The sequence below is a fragment of the Chlorocebus sabaeus genome, chromosome 25 (genome assembly GCF_047675955.1).
Source record: "Chlorocebus sabaeus isolate Y175 chromosome 25, mChlSab1.0.hap1, whole genome shotgun sequence".
In the NCBI taxonomy this organism is placed as follows: domain Eukaryota; kingdom Metazoa; phylum Chordata; class Mammalia; order Primates; family Cercopithecidae; genus Chlorocebus; species Chlorocebus sabaeus.
Window position 1 is genome coordinate 14,828,357 of NC_132928.1, and position 19,367 is coordinate 14,847,723.

A 19,367-nucleotide genomic window follows, 5' to 3' on the forward strand; every position below is an offset into this window, starting at 1 on the left:
GATGCTGGAAAGGATGCGGAGAAATAGGAACGCTTTTACACTGTTGGTGGGAGTGTAAATTAGTTCAACCATTGTAGAAGACAGTGTGGCAATTCCTCAAGGATCTAGAACTAGAAATGTCATTTGACCCAGCAATCCCATTACTGGGTATATACCAAAAGGATTATAACTCATGCTACTATAAAGACACATGCACATGTATGTTTATTGTGGCACTATTCACAATAGCAAAGACTTGGAACCAACCCAAATGTCCATCAATAATAGACTGGATAAAGAAAATGTGGCACATATAGACCATGGAATACTATACAGCCACCAAAAGATGAGTTCATGTCCTTTGCAGGGACATGGATGAAAGTGGAAACCATCATTCTCAGCAAACTATTACAAGAACAGAAAACCAAACCTCACATGTTCTCACTCATAAGTTGGAATTGAACAATGAGAACACGTGGACACAGGGAGGTGAACATCACACACTGGGGCCTGTCAGGGGGTGGTGGTCTGGGGGAGGGACAGCATTAAGAGAAATACCTAATGTAAATGATGAGTTGATGGGTGCAACAAATCAACACGTCACATATAAACCTATGTAACAAACCTGCACATTGTGCACATGTACCCCAGAACTTAACGTATAATAAAAATTTAACAAAAAAAAAAAAAAAACCCCGCACAGAACTCCAAAAATAAATATGGTCAATTGTTAAGGGTTAAAAAAAAAATTAGGAAACAACAGGTGCTAGAGACGATGTGGAGAAATAGGAACCCTTTTACACTGTTGGTGGGAGTGCAAATTAGTTCAACCATTGTGGAAGACAGTATGGCAATTCCTCAAGGATCTAGAACTAGAAATACCATTTGACCTAGCAATCCCATTACTGGGTATATACCAAAGGATTATAAATCATTCTACTATAAAAACACATGCACATGTATGTTTATTGTGGCACTGTTTACAATAGCAAAGACTTGAAACCAACCCAGATGCCCATCAATGATAGACTGGATAAAGAAAATGTGACATATATACACCATGGAATACTATGCAGCCATAGGACATTAAAGGATGAGTTCATGTCCTTTGCAGGGACATGGATGACGCTGGAAATCATCATTCTCAGCAAACCAATGCAAGAACAGAAAACCAAACCTGGCATGTTCTCACTTTTAAGTGGGAGTTAAACGATGAGAACACATGGACACACAGAGGGGAATATCACACACTGGGGCTTGTCAGGGGGTGGGGGCCTTGGGAAGGGATGGCATTAAGAGAAACACCTAATGTAGATGACGCGTTGATGGGTGCAGCAAGCCACCATGGCACGTGTATACCTATGTAACAAGCCTGCACGTTCTGCACATGTACCCCAGAACTTAAAGTATAATAATTTTTTAAAAGGCCTTCTAAAAAGAGTGACAGGTCAGTATTTGGAGGTGAAAATAAATTATGATGGGAAATAAAACTGTGTTATGAAAAAAAATGTCACTGAAAATGGTCATGAGGATTGTTGGATCTTGGAAAGTGATATTCCCATAGTAAAGGGATTATCTCTGGTGAAACCCTGCTGAATTTGACTGCTTGTAAAATTGTATGATGGAGTCCAAAAGGAAGGTCAACGTTAGAGACCAACTGTGGCTTAGATGCAAACACCAGAGCAGGAGCAGTGAAAAAGACTGATGAAGAAACAAAGAAAAGAGACCTCTAGAGAATATTTGCCTTCAGAGGGCAGAAAGAGGAAGAGAAATCAGGGAAGGAGACAATAAAAGCAAAGCGGTAGGAAACTTAAAAGGATTCAGTATTATGGAAGTTCGGATCGAGAGTACTGAAATACATGAAATAATGCAAAAGGGACAAGGAGATGAAGGACTGAGAAATCACCATCAGATGCAAACGTTTTTGTTTTGCATTGTTTTGATCATTAAAGACAACTTTAGTAGAGTGTGAAAATTAAGCAAATGCACACTTAATGAACATTTTCTATGTTCTGAGCATTTTACATATACCATCTAATTTAATTTCCCAACCTTAAACATGAGAGTAAACATTACTGTTCCTATCTTAGATATTTTTTTTAAAAGCTGTCAGAAACAGAGTGAAGAAGTAAGAATTCAAATCAGGTTTATTCAACTATAAAGTTCATGCTATATCCCCCACAGTGCTCCCAAAGGTTTAAGAAGTAAATGAAACGGGAAGGAATTTTTTAAGCCTCCTTGTAAGAAAATAGTAGCTAGCGCTTACTGAATGCTTACATGCAATACGTCCTGTTCTGAGAGCTTTGCTTATTTCATCTTAATCATCACAATAACTGTAGGGGGACTCAGTGGTGTGCTTGAGCCATCTGGCATTTGCTCTACAGAGCTAAACGTGGGCATCTCATCCCAACTCAGAGATCATTGAAGTCATATTAGTAGCCTGAAGTCAGCCAATGTGGGAGTATTTTCACAATGGAAATTGGCACACTCGCAAATCTCGGCTTCCTATCTCACCTGCCCCTAGAACTGTTTTTAATAACACACCACAGTTATGTTTACACCCATTTTATAGTAGAGGGAGCTCTTTCACATCACACAGCTAATAAAAGCCAGAACTAAAATTGAAACCAGGCAGTCTAGCTATCAAGCCTAGATTTTTAGAACTTGAGATGGTGACAGGATCCAGGGAAAGTATGTTGTAGCAGAAAATCGATATGTTTAGAGGCAGAGGAAGCAGGGCAAGTGGAGCAGGTAAAACTGAAGATGTGAAAGAATCTGGGGGTCATACATAAAGGGCGATCAAGTAAGAGGACAGGGAAAACGGAACTACCAGCTCAGATATCAGCTTTGGACTCAGCAAAGACAAGCGACGGTTTTTACCTAGAAAAGATGGAACACGAGTCCACAGGCATTTTGGAGGTGGCAAGAAGGAAAATTAAGACATACATGTGATAGAGAGCTCAATCTTGTCAATAAAATTGAAGCCAAGGTTATTTGTCAAGAGCAACATGACAGAGATAAGTTGGAAACAGAGAGAGCTCAATCTTGTCAATAAAATTGGGGCCAAGGTTATTTGTCAAGAGCAAAATGACAGAGATAAGTTTGAAATATTTAAAAAGCAAGGGCTGGGCACTGTGGCTCATGCCTGCAATCCCAGTACTTTCAGAGGCCAAGGTGAGCAGATCATCTGAGGTCAGGAGTTCGAGACCAGCTTGGCCAACATGGTGAAATCCTGTCTCTACTAAAAATACAAAAATTAGCCGGGCATGGATTGTGGGTGCCTGTAATCCCAGCTACTCAGGAGGCTGAGGCAGCAGAATCACTTGAACCCGAGAATTGGAGGTTGGAGTGAGCGGAGATAGCGCCACTGCATTCCAGCCTGTGCAACAGAGCGAGACTCCATCTCAAAAAACAAAAAAGCAAAAAAAGTTTTGAAATATTATTGTCTATAATCTTTCATCAGCCCTATCTTAGATGTTTGAAAATTATATAAAAAATATATGATACATAGAAAAATATTAAGTGAGAGGCTGGAATCCCATTATGTAATTAATATGCTATAATTTACTACAATGAAATTGCACACAACCACTTCGTTTGCTCAACAAGCATAGGTAATGCAATCTGCATATCTGCTATCTGGCCAGTAGGGCTATCTGCCAATGTTAGGCCATGTGGAAGAAGCTGGCTTTATTTTACTAGTTTGCATTGCCTAGGGATAAGAATGATTAGTAAAATACGTTCAGTAGGATGATGATTATTTGCAGTTATTTTGACATTATGGATAAGACCACTAAGAAATAAAACCAGAAATCTGCCCTGAAGGAAGTATGTTTACAACCAATTTGATTTCATTTAAAATAATTATAATAATATATCTGAATCTTAGTAGTGACAGCTTCCTCAAAATTTTCTAATAATATTTCTAATAATATTCATGTGATACGAGTTTAACTAATTTCTGGTAACCAAATCAGAAGCAGAGGATGTCTCTGAAATGAACTTACACAGTTTTAAAGTGATTCAAATTGTGGCAGAATCAGGTTGACTCAACTTTTTTGAAGATTTGCCAGAACGTTTTTCTGGCATTATCTTCTTATACACAGATGCTGACATCCTGATGTCAGCATCCTGATGTTTGGTTTTACTTTTTTTTTTTTACATGATAGATATGTGGGAGTGAAATGTGCATAATGTATAAAAAGTGAGTCATAAACTACACATCAAAAGTACACTCAGTGCAAAAAAAAATCTTAGGTTCTTCATGAAGTCTGAATTTGTATAGAATTGATGTTTTCAGGCTTGTTAAAAATTTAACTTGACTGACAGTGCGCAGCAAATAAATTTAACAGATTCAATTTATTTTACTTTTATTCTTAAAGAAAAACAAATTGAAGTCTTTTAAAATCAGTTAATCTTTTTGACAAAAAGGAACTCTGTAGGAAGAAATGCATGCCTATAAGGATCCAAGCTTTCTTTCCTCCTAGACTTTCTTCTGAATTGTTCTCCTCTTGAACAGCTTCTCTTCCACATGAGTATACCCGTATTGGGCTGATTTTCTACTAGTTACTGCTATCCAGGTGTTCTCTTAAGACTCAGAGTCAGCCAAAGGTATCAACTCAATCAAACCTTTTCCACAGGACATTGTGATGTATTTCCTTGGCCTTTATCAATGTAAGTTACATTTTTATTTTATTTACTAGGTGCAGTAGTTCCCTTCCATGTATTTTCCCTAGTGAAAAAGGAAAGCCCCTTGAGAATAATTCGAAAACTCTCTACAGCTTTGTATCTTTTACATTTCCCCTCTTCGACTAGAGTGAACAAACACAGAGACAGTAACCGCACACAGGAAAGGAAATGATGCCCGCGTTTTGAGCTACTTTTTCTTTTATCTCCCTATTGTGCACAATCAGTGCTCCATCTTCAAGAGCAAAATGGCATCTGTGATGTACTTCTTCTTAATATACCACAGACATCATATTTAGCCAAAAACCACGCTCAGAAATTTAGATTCTGAAGGTTGTATGATTTTTTAAACCTTACATTGGCTACTTGTGCCAACAACTAAAACAACTAGTTCTAGAAACCCAGCTACATTTCAAATAGAGAACTTTGGCTTTGTTCCTCACTGAAGTATGTTAGTTCATAAATTCAAACTAGTTCTCAAGTGATACAACAGGTATAGCACATAAATGTGTTAGTAAGAAAAAAACATCAGAACTTTCCTAGAATTATTCTGCAAAGCACCAAATAAATATTAGGGATCCCACACCAGGATAGCAATAGATCTTAGGTATTGTTCCTTTTAATACAGGTCTGTATACATCTGTAATTTTTTCTGCATATCCTGCTGTTTTAGCACCAAGCCAGCCTGTGTTTTATGTTCGCTGTAGAGAAGCATCTGTCTTTCTGACCGCAATTACTCTAAGTTTAGATTTGAGAGGCACCATCAGCCATGATTTACATAGCTCACATTAGTTCTGTTTGGTTTGCACAGAGTTTACGGAGCTTACTGTGCCTTTTCACGGTGCAGCACTAGCTGCAGCTCCCTGTCATGCTGGGAGTGGCTGGTTCCCATTACTCTGGACTGATTCAGACTTTCACGCCTTGATCCACCTGTGAGTCCATCTGTGCACACAGGTGCTCATGAAGGTGGGGGTGGAGTGAAGATTCGATCATTAACCTGTTCTCCCACTGTACAAAACAACTGACCTTATTTCCTGTCCCAGGTGGCCTAACATGCTATACCTTCTCTTCCCTACCTCTTCTCCACTCACCCACTGCAATGAGAGTTTTCTATGATTTTGCTATTTTAAAAATCTTGCCCATTATATGAGGTCTGTTTAAGGAATCTGTACAGATTAATCTATATGAAGTTGTCCATATTTGACCTCCAAAAATGGCAAGTCCATATGATTCCAACGTTAAAGCTCTATTCAAATACTTTTCCAGTACAGTAAAATATACTGCTAGTCCAAGAAATGTTGATTTTCAGGCTGTTAAATATTGCATACCGCCACATTTTTCACAATGCAATAATCAATCACATTTTTTTAATTAAATATGTACATCATGTCATGAAGACATTTAAATAGAATTTCAGATTCTATAATTTGGGAAGAAAATTTTTCAGCCAGCTGTGGCTAATTCACTCATCGGTTTCTCTTTGTTATTCTCCCTACACATCTTTCATATTGCATTAACAACTGTCTCAGAAAATAAGAAGATAGAGGCAAGTGTAAATCAAACTGATTTTCCTGATGGTTTACAATTCTGGTAACTTTTTATTAAGAACTAGATTGAAATGAGGTTTCAAGATTAAGCAAATGTCTATGTTCTCTTTCTTTGTAGAAGATTGAATGCCAAAGGCAGATATAATAGGAAAATAGATACCTATGTTATCATCCATAAAATTTCCCAGAACTTCCAAAGTAATTTTCATCCAGTCAAATACAGCATTATGTGATTATGTGGAGCCAATAACACAAAACCAAACAATGGAATCCTCTAAAACACTTTTCTGGGGAAACTAGATAGGCTGTGAATTCTCAAGAGCATTGTATCACAAAATTAACACTACATACAAAAAGCATGTAAAAGGTAGAAGGCAACTTGGGAAACAGGACAGTAAGACATAAAAGGAAGCTCATATTTATGTAATACTTTTTTCTTTATGTGGGGTCTAGTAATTAGATGCATTTAGTAAATTATGTTTCCATTATAAACTAAAAGGATCATTTAATTCTCAGAGTATTTATCTTACCTAGATTACCAGGAATTCTACACCTTTGAAAATAATTATTATCTATGTACTTCCAGTGCTTTAATTTCATAGCTCTTTTGTAGATTACACAAGAATAGCAAAAAATAAAGTAAACCAGATACTCTACATCTCCGGATTTAAAATAATTTCTAGCATCTTCATGATATTTCTTATCAATTGTTCGTCTTCATTTGGTTTATATTTTGCTTTTTGTACAACTAGAGATATCACAGTAAAATGAAAAGTTTTCCAAAATTGTGTATACCTTTCAAAGTGCATTATAGATACAAGAAACCTTGAATTGACTGACATTTAACTATTGTCATCAAATCTTTACATTTTGAACCTTAAAATTTGTAGCACTTCTATAATTTCATTATTTTGCTTCAAACTGAATTAATTGCTGTCAAATTTTGTATACTGATTTTTAGCCAGTCATATTTCTTTCTGTTTTAATCATCTATCTTTCCTTTCCCCAGTTTTAATAATTTTTATCTTCTTAATAATTCCTACATGATAAAAGACTTCCAAAGAAAATTAAAAGACAAGTAGTAATTGGGAGAAAATATTTTCAACATATGTAACAGGAAAAGCATTAATACCAACATATTAGAAGAATTCCTAAAAATCAATGATAGAAATACTTCCACATCTGGAAAGATACAACAAATATACTTTACCCTATTCCTCTCACCAGAAACAACTAAAAGCCCTGGATATTACACATAAAACAAACATAAGAAACCTGAAAGACAGAGAGAACAAAGCAGACTGGCTGGAGACCCAGAAACCTGAGGTACAACACAGTGGCGAGTTCCCTGAATCTTCTTTCTGCCTCATTTAGCCCAGACTTCAAGCTGAAGAAGCTGACAACCGAGAAATGCCAACGGGCACAGACAAAAGAAACCCCAATAAAAGTCACTGACTCTAGACAAAAGACCATGAGAGGGGAAGCCTAGCAAAACAGAAAAATTTTAGACAATAACCATTCTACACCACCAAACACTACAAAAAACATTGCCCTCCCCCACCCCACTCATGCCAGCAAAGGGAAGTACGGAGCCCACATTTCCATTTTTGCAAGGCTGTAGCCAGGAACCCAAACACTGCCCCATTGGGATGGCATCAGAGATGGCCTAGTGGAAACTCAATTTTCACTATCACCCAGCAGTAGTAAGACCACTCCACCATGGCGACAGTGGAGACACGTGGGGAACAGGAACTTTCCCCATTGCCCAGCAGTAAAAAGGAAGCACCTCCTTCACATGTCCATGGAGGCCAAGGGAAATCTGGATTTGTAACTCTGCTTGACAGTAACAAGGCAGATCTCTCCCTTCCCTTCCCACAGCAGTGTCAGAAAAAGACAGTTCAAATGGAAAATTTAAATAAGATCGATGGTCTCGTAACACAATACAAAGGTGGGAATGAAAACCATTCTTCATACCATGAACAAGGAATATCTCAAACTGCATGAGAAGACAGTCAACACATATCAACACTAAGATGGTAGAGATGTTTAAAGTATCTGACAAAGACCTTAAAGCAGCCATGATAAAGATGATGCAATAAACAATTATGAAAATGCTCAAAACAAATTAAAGAGTAGAAAGCCTCAGTAGAGGATTAGGAAGAAGACATAAAGAAGAATCAGATGGAAATTTTAGAACTAAAAAATACAATAACAAAAATAAATAGCTCAGTAGGGGGAATGAACAGCACAATGGAAGAGAGGAAAGACTCAGTGAATTGGAAGATAGAACTATCAAAATCACCCAATCTAAGCAACAAAGAAAAAAAAATAGACTGAAAAAGTGGACAGTGTTTCAGGGACCTGTGAGACTGTAATAAAAGATCTAATGTTCATGTCATTGTAGTCCTGGAAGGAGGGGAGAAAGACATTGAGGCTGAAAGTTCTTGAAGAAATAATGATTGAAAACTTCTCAAATTTGGCAGGAGACATAAACCTACAGAATTAAGAATGTAAGCAAATCCCAAACAAGATAAACTCAAAGAAATTCACACCAAAATGCATCATAATTAAAATTCTGAGAAAGAAAAGATCTTTAAAGCAGCCAGAGAAACAGCATCTTACTTATAGGAGAAAAATAATTAGAATGAGAGCAGACTTCTCGTCAGAAACCATAAAAGCAAGAAGGAAGTGACACAATATTTTCAGGTACTGAAAGACAAGCACTTTCAACCCAGAATTCTCTATCCTTCAGAAATATCCAGTGAAAATATCCTTCAGAAATAAAGTGGGCTAGATGTAGTATCTCACGCCTGTAAACCCAGCACTTTGGGAGGCCAAGGCAGATGGATCACTTGGTGTCAGGAATTCAAGACAGGCCTGGCCAACATGGTGAAATCCCATCTCTACTGAAACCACAAAAATTATTCAGGTGTGATGGCAGGCACCTGTAATCCCAACCACTTGGGAAGCTGAGGTCAGAGAATTGTGTGAACCTGGGAGGCAAAGGGTGCTGTCAGCTGAGATCGTGCCATTGAATTGCAGCCTAGGTGAAAAAGTGAGACTCTGTCATAAAAAAAAATAATAATAAATTTTAAAAAAAGAAAAAAAGTGGAGGCTGAGCACGGTGGTTCACACCTGTAATCTCAACACTTTGGGAGCCCAAGGTAAGGGGAGGATCACTTGAGGTTAGGAGTTTGAGCCCAGGCTGGTCTCAAACAAAAACTTATACAAACTTTGACACACAGTGAGACCCTGTGTCTACTAAAAATAAAAAAAAATCAGCCAGGCATGGTAGCTACTCAGGAGGCTGAGGCAGAAGGATCACTTGAGCCAGGAGTTTGAGGCTGCAGTGAGCTGTCATCAAACCACTGCACTCTAGCCTGGGCAGCAGAACAAGACTCAGTCTCTAAAATATAAAGATAAACAAATGAATGATAAAGGGGAAACCAAGATATTCTCAGATAAAGAGAAGCTAAAAGAATTTGTCACCAGCAGACCAATCTTAAAAGAATGGCTAATGAGGTCGGGCATGGTGGCTCATGCCTGTAATCCCAGCACTTTGGGAGGCCGAGGAGGGTGGACCATGTGAGGTCAGTAGTTTGAGACCAGCTTGGTCAACATGGTGAAACCCCATCCCTACTAAAAATACAAAAATTAGCCAGGCTAATGGTAGTGCACGCCCGTAATCCCAGTTACACAGGAGGCTGAGACAGGAGAATTGCTTGAATCTAGAAGGCAGAGGCTGCAGTGAGCCAAGATCATGCCATTACACTCCAGCCTGGGCAACAGAGCAAGACTTCATCTCAAAAAAAAAGAGAGAGAGAGAGAGAGAATGACTAATAATAGTCCTCTAAACAGAAAGGAAATCATTTAAAAAGGAACTTTGGAACATCAGAAAGAAAGAGCACAGTAAGCAAAAATATGGGCACTTACAGTAGGCTTTCCTTCTCCCCTTCAAGTTTCTAAATTATGGTTAATGACTGAAGCAAAAATTAAACTGTCTGATGTGGCTCTACATACACAAGTATACAGAGGAAATATTTAAGGCAGTTATACTATAAATAAGCGAGACAAGAAGATATAAATAAAGGTAAGTTCTCTATATTTTACTCAAACTGGTAAAATGACAGCAATCAACTGAAACACCAGTCAAGGTTATATATAATGTAATACCTAGAGCAACCACTAACATACAAAGAGATACACTTAAGAAAAATTATAAATAAATCAAAACGGAGTTCTAAAATTCTAGGAAATGTTCAAGTAAATCACAGGAAGGTAGGAAAAAAAAACTAAATGGAAAACGTAGAGAATAAACAAAGACAAAAAGTAAAAGTGACAGACTTAAAGCCTAAAATATCAATAATTATACTAAATTCAAATGCTCTAAATACCAATTAAAAGACAGCAATTCTAAATGTGTACACACCAAAAAAAAACAAAACTGCAAAATATGTGAAGCAAATACTTATGGAATAATTATAGTTGGAAACCTCCACGTTCTCTCAACAGTTGATAAATTAACTAGACAGAAAATCAGCTAGAATATAAAATTCAACAACACCATCAACCAACAGCGTCTAATGACATTTTTGGAACACTATAACCAACAACAGAATTTTTTTCAAGTACTTGTGAAACATATACCAAGATAGACCATATCCTAAGCCATCAAACAAACCTTAGCAATTTTAAAAGAATTGAAATCATACCAAGTATGTTCTTTGAATACGACATAATCAAAATAAAAATCAATGATAGAAAAGGAACAGAAAAATCTCTAGACATCTTGAAACTAAACATAATAAATAATACATGGGTTAAAAAAGAAATTATAAGGGAAATTTAAAAGTACATTGAAGTGAATTAAAACACAATGTATCTCTGGGCATGGTGGCTCACACCTATAATCCCAGCACTTTGGGAGTGGTATCACTTGAGCCCAGGAATTCAAGACTAGCCTGTAACATGGAGAAATCCTGTCTCTACCAAAAATACAAAAAATTTCCCAGGCACAGTGGCTTGTGCCTGTCGTCCCAGCTACTCAGGAGGCTGAGATGGGAGGATCACTTGAGCCTGGGAAGTGGAGGTTGTAGTAAGCCAAGATATCACACCACTGCACTCCAACTTGGGTAATAGAATGAGACCCTGTCTCTCTCTCTATATATATATATATGTGTGTGTGTGCGTGTGTGTGTATATGCATCACAGCTAAAGCAGTGCTCAGAGAGAAATTTATAGCACTAAATGCATACATTAGAAAAGAAGAAAAGTCTCAAATCAATCATCCAAGCCCTGTTCACAATAGCAAAGACTTGGGACCAACCCAAATGTCCATCAATGATAGACTGGATAAAGAAAATGTGGCATACATACACCATGGAATACTATGCAGCCATAGGACATCAAAGGATGAGTTCATGTCCTTTGCAGGGACATGGATGACACTGGAAATCATCCTTCTCAGCAAACTAACACAGCAACAAAAAAAAACAAACACCACATGTTCTCACTCGTAAGTGGGAGTTGAACAATGAGAACACATGGACACAGGGAGGGGAACATCACACACCGGGGCCTGTTGGCGGGTGGGGGTTTAGGGGAGGGATAGCATTAGGAGAAACACCTAATGTAGATGACAGGTTGATGGGTGCAGCAAACTACTATGGCACGTGTATACCTATGTAACAAACCTGCACGTCCTGCACATGTATCCCAGAACTTAAAGTATAATAAAAAATAAAATAAAATAAATAATAAAAAATTAAAAAGCATCCAAGCCCTCACTTCAACAACTTAGAAAATGAAGATCAAAAGAAATCTGAAGGAAGCAGAAAAATAAGAAATTATCACTTCTATATACTAGCGAAGGGTCCAGGCACAATAAAATTAGAAAGCAATAACATTTAGAGTAACCCAAAGAAAAAAATAACTATATAGCTGTAAATCTAACAAAACAGGTACAGGACATGTATGCTGAAAACTACAAAATGCTGATGAGTGAAATCAAAGAATATCTAAACAAATGAATAGAAGATACACTATATTCACAGATTAGATGATCCAACATAGTAAAGACCCCAACTGATATACTGGCTTAAAGCAATTCCCACCAAAGTCTCAGCAAGATTTCTGTAGACATAAAAGATACTATTCTAAAATTTACATGGAAAGAAAAAGAAAGTAGAATAGCTAAAATAATTTTGTAAAGGATTGATAAAATAGGAGGAATCAGTCTACATGATGATTTCAACAATTATTTATAAAAGTTGCCAAAAGTTGTCTGGTATTGGTGGAATGATAGACACATACATTAATGGAACGTAGTAAAGAACTCCCAAAACAGACCTACACAAATATGTCCAACTAATTTTTGACAAATGTGCAATACCAATTTAATGAAGGAAAGAGATTTTTCAACAAATGGTGCTGCAGTAATTGAACCTTCATATACACACCACAAAGAAAAAACAATCTCAAACCAAGTCTCACACCTTATACAAAAAGTTACTCAAAATTGATATAATGGACTAAATGCAGAAGGTAAAACTGTCAACTTTTAGGAAAAAATCATGGGACAAAAAGCTTCAGAATCTAGAGCTAACCAAAGAGTTCTTAAACCTGACCCAAAAAGCTTAATCTATTAAATTTAAAAATTGATCATTGGATTTCATCAACATTAAAAATGTTTCCTCTGCAAAACTTTTTGTTAAAAGAATGAAAAGACAAGCTAGCTGTCCAGGTGCAGTGGCGCACACCTGTAATCCTCACACTTTAGGAGGCTGGGGTTGGCTTGAAACCAGGAGTTCAAGATCAGCCTGGGCAACAAAGTGAAACCCTGCCTCTGCAAAGAAATTAAAAATTAGCTTTGTACAGTGGCATGTGCCGATAGTCCCAGCTACTTTGGAGGCTAAGATGGAAGGATCACACCATGGCATTCCAGGCTGGGCAACAGAAAAAGATCCCATCTCTTTAAAAATAAAAATAAAAAAAAGACAAGCTACTAAGTGAGAGAAAATATTTGCAAATCACATATCCAACAAATAACTTCTATGTAGAAAATACGTATATAACTCTCAAAACTCATCAGTTAAAAAAAAGCAAACAATCCAATTAGAATATGAGCAAAAGACTTTAAATGACATTTCACCAAAAAAACTATACAGATGGAAAATAAGCACAGTCGTGCACCATATAACAATGTTTCAGTCAATGACAGACTGCATATATGACCACGGTCTCAAAAGATTATAGTGGAGTTGAAAATTTCCTATGGCCTAGTAAGTCATAGCCATCACAACTGCATAGCATTACTCACATGTTTGTGGTGATGCTGGTGTAAGCAAACCTGCTGTCCTGCCAGTTGTATAAAAGTATAGCACATGCAATTTTTATAGTATGTAATACTTGATAATGATAACAGATGACTATGTTATTGGTTTATGTATTTACTATACCTTTTATTTTTAATTTGGAGTGTACTCTTTCTACTTATAAAACAAAAAAGTTAACTGTAAAACAGCCTCAGGCAAATCCTTCAGGAGGTATTCTAGAAGAAGGCATTGTTACCACAGGAGAGGACAACTCTGTGTGTTGCTGCCCCTGAAGAAGTTCCAGTGGGGAAATGTGAAGGTGGAACACAGTGACATGGATGATTCTCATCCTGTGTAGGCCTAGGCTGATGTCTGTCCTTCTGTCTTAGTTTTCAACAAAAAAAAAAAATCTTAAAAAGCAAAAAATTTTTAAAAAATTAAATGGAAAAAAGCTCATAGAATAAAGATATAAAGAAAAAATATCTTTGCCTAACTATGATATGTTTGTGTTTTAAGCTAAGTATTATTACGAAAGAGTCAAAACGTTTAAAAAATTAAAACTTCATAAAGTACAAAAGCTACAGCAAGCTATGGCTAATTTATTATTGAAGACAGACATTTTTTATAAATTTAGTAGTCTAAATGTACTATGTTTATAAAGTCCACAGTAGTGTGTAGTAATGTCCTAGGCCTCCACATTCACTCACCACTCACTCACTGACTCACCCAGAGTAACTTCTAGTCCTGCAAGCTGTGTTCATGGTAAGTGCCCCATATAGATGTATCATTTTTTATCTTTATACTATATTTTATGGTATCATTTTTATATTTCAATATATTTAGATATACAAATACCATGTATTATAGTTGCCTACTATATTCAGTGCAATAACATGCTGTACAGGTTTGTAGTATAGGAGCAATAGGCTATGCCACATAGCCTAGGGGTATAGTAGGCTATAGCATCTAGGTTTGTTTAAGCACACTCTATGGTGTTCACACAGTGATACAATCACCTAATGGGAAGCAAGAGGCAGAGGAAGATGGCAGAATAGAAGGATCCATTGATTGCCCCCCACCCTCCAACCCCCTACAAGAACTCAAGTTAACAACTATCTACACAGAAAAAAACACCCTCATCAAAAACAAAAATCAAGTGAGCACTCATTGTACCTGGTTTTAACTTCATAGCACCGAAAAAAGGAAAGAAAGGATAGAAAAAATCATCCTGAATCATGGATGCCAGCTCATTCCCACCCCTGGTGGCAGCAACTCTGGGTGTTGAGGGAGGGAGAACACAGTGATTGTGAGGCATTGAACTCAGTGCTGTCTGGTTAGAGAAGGAAGAAAACTCGGACAAAACTCAATTAAAGCCACACACAGAGGGAGCATTTAAACCAGCCCTAGCCAGAGGGGAATGGCAGATCCCAGCAGTCTGAAGTTGAGTGTCTGCAAACCTTGCCACCCAGGGTCAACGTGCTCTGTGTCTCTAAGCAAACTTGAAAGGCAGTCTAGACACAGGATTAAGATGGTGGATAGGAGGCAGAACCAGCTTGTAGCTCCTGCTCAGACAGAGCAACGAGTGGAGTCTCACATTGTGAACTTTTGCTCCAAGAACTGCTGCAGGAACATACTAGGAAAACTGAGAGAATCCACAAACCCTTTGAAGGAATGGATCGCTGTTGCAGACTCCCTCAGATGCCAAAAAACTGAGTTGGCTTGCCTTCTCATTGGGTAGGCTGGTGATCTAGGGCAAATTCTCAGCCCTGGTCACTGGCTGCTTGGAAATAGACTTGGTACTGTCAAGGGGCCACAGTGGGAGTGAGACCAGCCTTTAGGACTGCAGGCTCTGTGGGAGTGGGGTGAGGCCTGTGACTGCCAGCTCTCCCCAACTTCCCTAGTGACCTGTATGACTCAGCAGAGGCAGCCATAATCCCCCTGGGAACTTATCTCCATTGGCCTGGGAACCTGCGATGAAGAAATACCAAACACTGGGTAATCTATAAAGGAAAGAGGTTTGACTCACAGTTCCGCATGGCTGGGGGAGCCTCAGGAAACTTACAATCATGGAGGAAGGGGAAGCAAAAGCAAATACATCCTTCTTCACATGGCAGCAGGAGAGAGAAGTACTGAGCAAAGAGGGAAAAGATCCTTATTGAACTATCAGATCTCGTGAGAACTCACTCACTATCACGAGAACAGCAGCATGGGGGTAACCACCCCTATTATTCAATTACCTTCCACCGGGTCCCTCCCATGTTACGTGGGGATTATGGAAACTACAATTCAATATGAGATTTGGGTGGTGACACAGCCAAACTATATGATGGACTAAACTCTCCAATCAAAAGACATAGAGTGGCTAAATGGATTTTTTTAAAAGACTTCATAATCTACTGCCTACCAAAAATATACTTCATCTATAAAGACACATATAGACTGAAAACAAAGGGGTGCAAAAAGATAGTTTGTGCCAACGGAAACCAAAAAAAGAGCAGGAGTCACCATATTATGTCATACAAAACAGATTTCAAGACAAAAATTGTAAGATGAGACAAAGAAGGTCACAATATGATCATAAAGGAATCAATTCAGCAAGAGGATATAACAATTTTAAATGTATGTACACCCAACACTGGAGCACCCAGATATATAAAGGAGATATCATTACAGCTAAAGAGAGAGATAGGCCTCAATACAATAATAGATGGAGACTTCAACACCATGCTTTCAGATCTTCCAGACAGAAAAGCAACAAAGAAACATCAGATTTAATCTGCACTATAGAAGACATGGATTTAATAGATATTTGCAGAACATTTCATCCAAGAGCTGCAAAATATACATTCTTTTCCTCAGCACGTGGATCATTCTCAAGGACAGATCATGTGTTAGGTCACAAAACAAGTCTCAAAACATTCAAGAAAATTGAAATAATATCAAGAATCTTCTCTGACCACAATAGAATTAAACTAGAAATTAAAAACAAGAGGAATTTTAGAAGCTACACAAATACAAAGAAATTAAACAATATGCTCCTGAATGACCAGTGGGTCAGTGAACAAATTAAAAACTGAATTGAAAAATTTCTTGAAGCAAATAATAATGAAAATACAACATCCCAAAACCTATGGAATATGGCAAAAGCATTACTAAGAGGGAAGTGTATAGCTACAAGTGCCTACATCAAAAAAGAGGGAAAACTTTATATAAACAATCTAACAATGAATCTTAAAGAACTAGAAAAGCAGGAGCAAACCAAACCCAAAATTAGTAGAAGAAAAGAAATAATAAAGATCAGAGCAGAAATAAATGAAATTGAAATAAAAAACAGAAAAGATCAAAGAAACAAAAAGTTACTTTTTTGAAAAGTTAAACAAAATTGACAAAACTTTACTCAGACTAAGAAGAAAGAGAGAAGATGCAAACAAAATCAGAAATGAGAAGAAATTACAACGGATACTGCAGAAATTCAAAGGATCATTAGTAGCGAGTATGGAAAATGTAGATGAAATGGACAAACTCCTGGACACATACAACCTATTACAATTCAACCAGGAAGAAATTCAAAACTGAACAGACCAATAGCAAGTAACAAGGTTTAAGTCATAATAAAAAGTCTCCCAGTAAAGAAAAGCCCAGGACCTGATGGCTTCCCTGCTGAATTTTACCAAAAATTTAAAGAACTAATACAAGTCCTACTCAAACTATTCTGAAAAATAGAGGTGAAGGGAATACTTCCAAACTCATTCCACAAGACCGGTATTGCCCTGATACCAAAACCAGAAAAAGACACATCAAAAAAAGAAGAAAGAAAAAAGAAAGAAAGAAAGAGAAGAGAGAAAGAAAGAAGAGAGAGAGAAAGAGAGAAAGAAAGAGAAAGAGAGAAAGAGAGAGAGAAAGAAAGAAAGAAAGAAAGAAAGAAAGAAAGAAAGAAAGAAAGAAAGAAAGAAAGAAAGAAAGAAAGAAAGAAGAAGAAGGAAGGAAGGAAGGAAGGAAGGAAGGAAGGAAGGAAGGAAGGAAGGAAGGAAGGAAGGAAGGAAAAAAGAAAGAGAGAGAGAGGCAGGGAGGGAGGGAGGATGAAAACAAAACTACAGGCCAATATATCTGATGAATATTGATGCCAAAATTCTCAACAAAAGACTGGCAAACTGAATTCAACAATACATTATGACCAAGTATGATTTATCCCTGGGATGCAAGGATGGTTCAACATATGCAAATCAATCAATGTGATACATCATATCAAAATAACAAAGGATAAAAACCATATGATCATTTCAACTGATGCTGAAAAAGCATTTGATAACATTCAACATCCTTCATGATAAAAACCCCTCAAAAAACTGGGTATAGAAGAAACATACCTCAACATAATAAAAGCCATATAAGACATATCCAGAGCAAGTATCATACTGAGTAGGGAGAAATGGAAAGCCTTTCCTCTTAAGATCTAGAACATAACAAAGAAGTGAAAGATCTCTATAATGAAAACTATAAAACATCAATGAAAGAAATTGAAGAGAACATTAAAAAGTAAAAAAAAAATCATGCTCATGATTTGGAAGAATCAATATTGTTAAAATGTCTGTACAACCCAAAGCAATGTACAGATTCAGTACAATCACTATCAAAATACCAATGACATTCTTCACAGAAAAAACAATCCTAAAATGTATACAGAACCACGAAAACCCAGATGGCCAAAGCTTTTCTAAGCAAAAGAAGAAAACTGGAGGAATCACATTACCTGACTTCAAATTATATAACTGAGCTATAGTAACCAAAACAGAATGGTACTGGCATAAAAACAGACACATAAACCAATGGAACGGAATTAGAAGACCCAGAAACAAATCCACACACCTACAGGGAACTTATTATCAATGAAAGTGCCAAGAACATGCAATGGGGAAAGACAGTATCTTCAATAAATGATGCTGGGAAAACTGGATATATATATGCAAAAAAATAAAACTAGACCCCTAGCTCTCACATATGCAAAAATTAAACCAAAATGGATTAAAGACTTAAATCTAAGACCTCAAGTTCTGAAACTACTACAAGAAAACTTTGGGAAAAATCTCCAGGACTACAGGACTCCAGCCACATATTGGCTAAAATTTCTTGAGCAATAACCCACAAGCACAGGCAACCAAAGCAAAAATGGTCAAATGGGATCATATCAAGTTAAAAAGCTTCTGCACAGCAATGGATATGATCAACACAGTGAAGATACAACCCACAGAATGGGAGGAATTATTTGCAAATTATTCTTCTGACAAGGGATTAATAGCCAGAATATATAAGGAACTCAAACAACTCTATAAGAAAAGAATATTTTTCCCAATCAAAAAATGGAGAAAAGATTTGAATAGACATTTCTCAAAAGAAGACATACAAATGGCAAACAAGCAAATGAAAAGGTGCTCAACATCATTGTCATAGAAATGCAAATCAAACTACAGTGAGATATCATCTCACCCCAGTTAAAATGTTTTATATCCAAAATTCAGGCAATAATAAATGCTGGCAAGGATGTGGAGAAAAGGGAACACTTGTGCCTTGTTGATAGGAATGTAAATTAGTACAACCACTTATTGTTGTGGGTTCCTCAAAAAACTAAAAATTTAATTACCATATTATCCAGTCATCCCACTTCTGGGTATATATTCAAAAAAGAGGAAATCAGTATATCAAACAGGTATCTGCACTCCTGTTTGTTGCTGCACTATTTACAATAGCTGAGATTAGGAACCAACCTAAGTGTCCATCAGCAGATGAATGGGTAAAGAAAATGTGGTACATACACACAATGGAGCACTATGCCGCCATAAAAAAG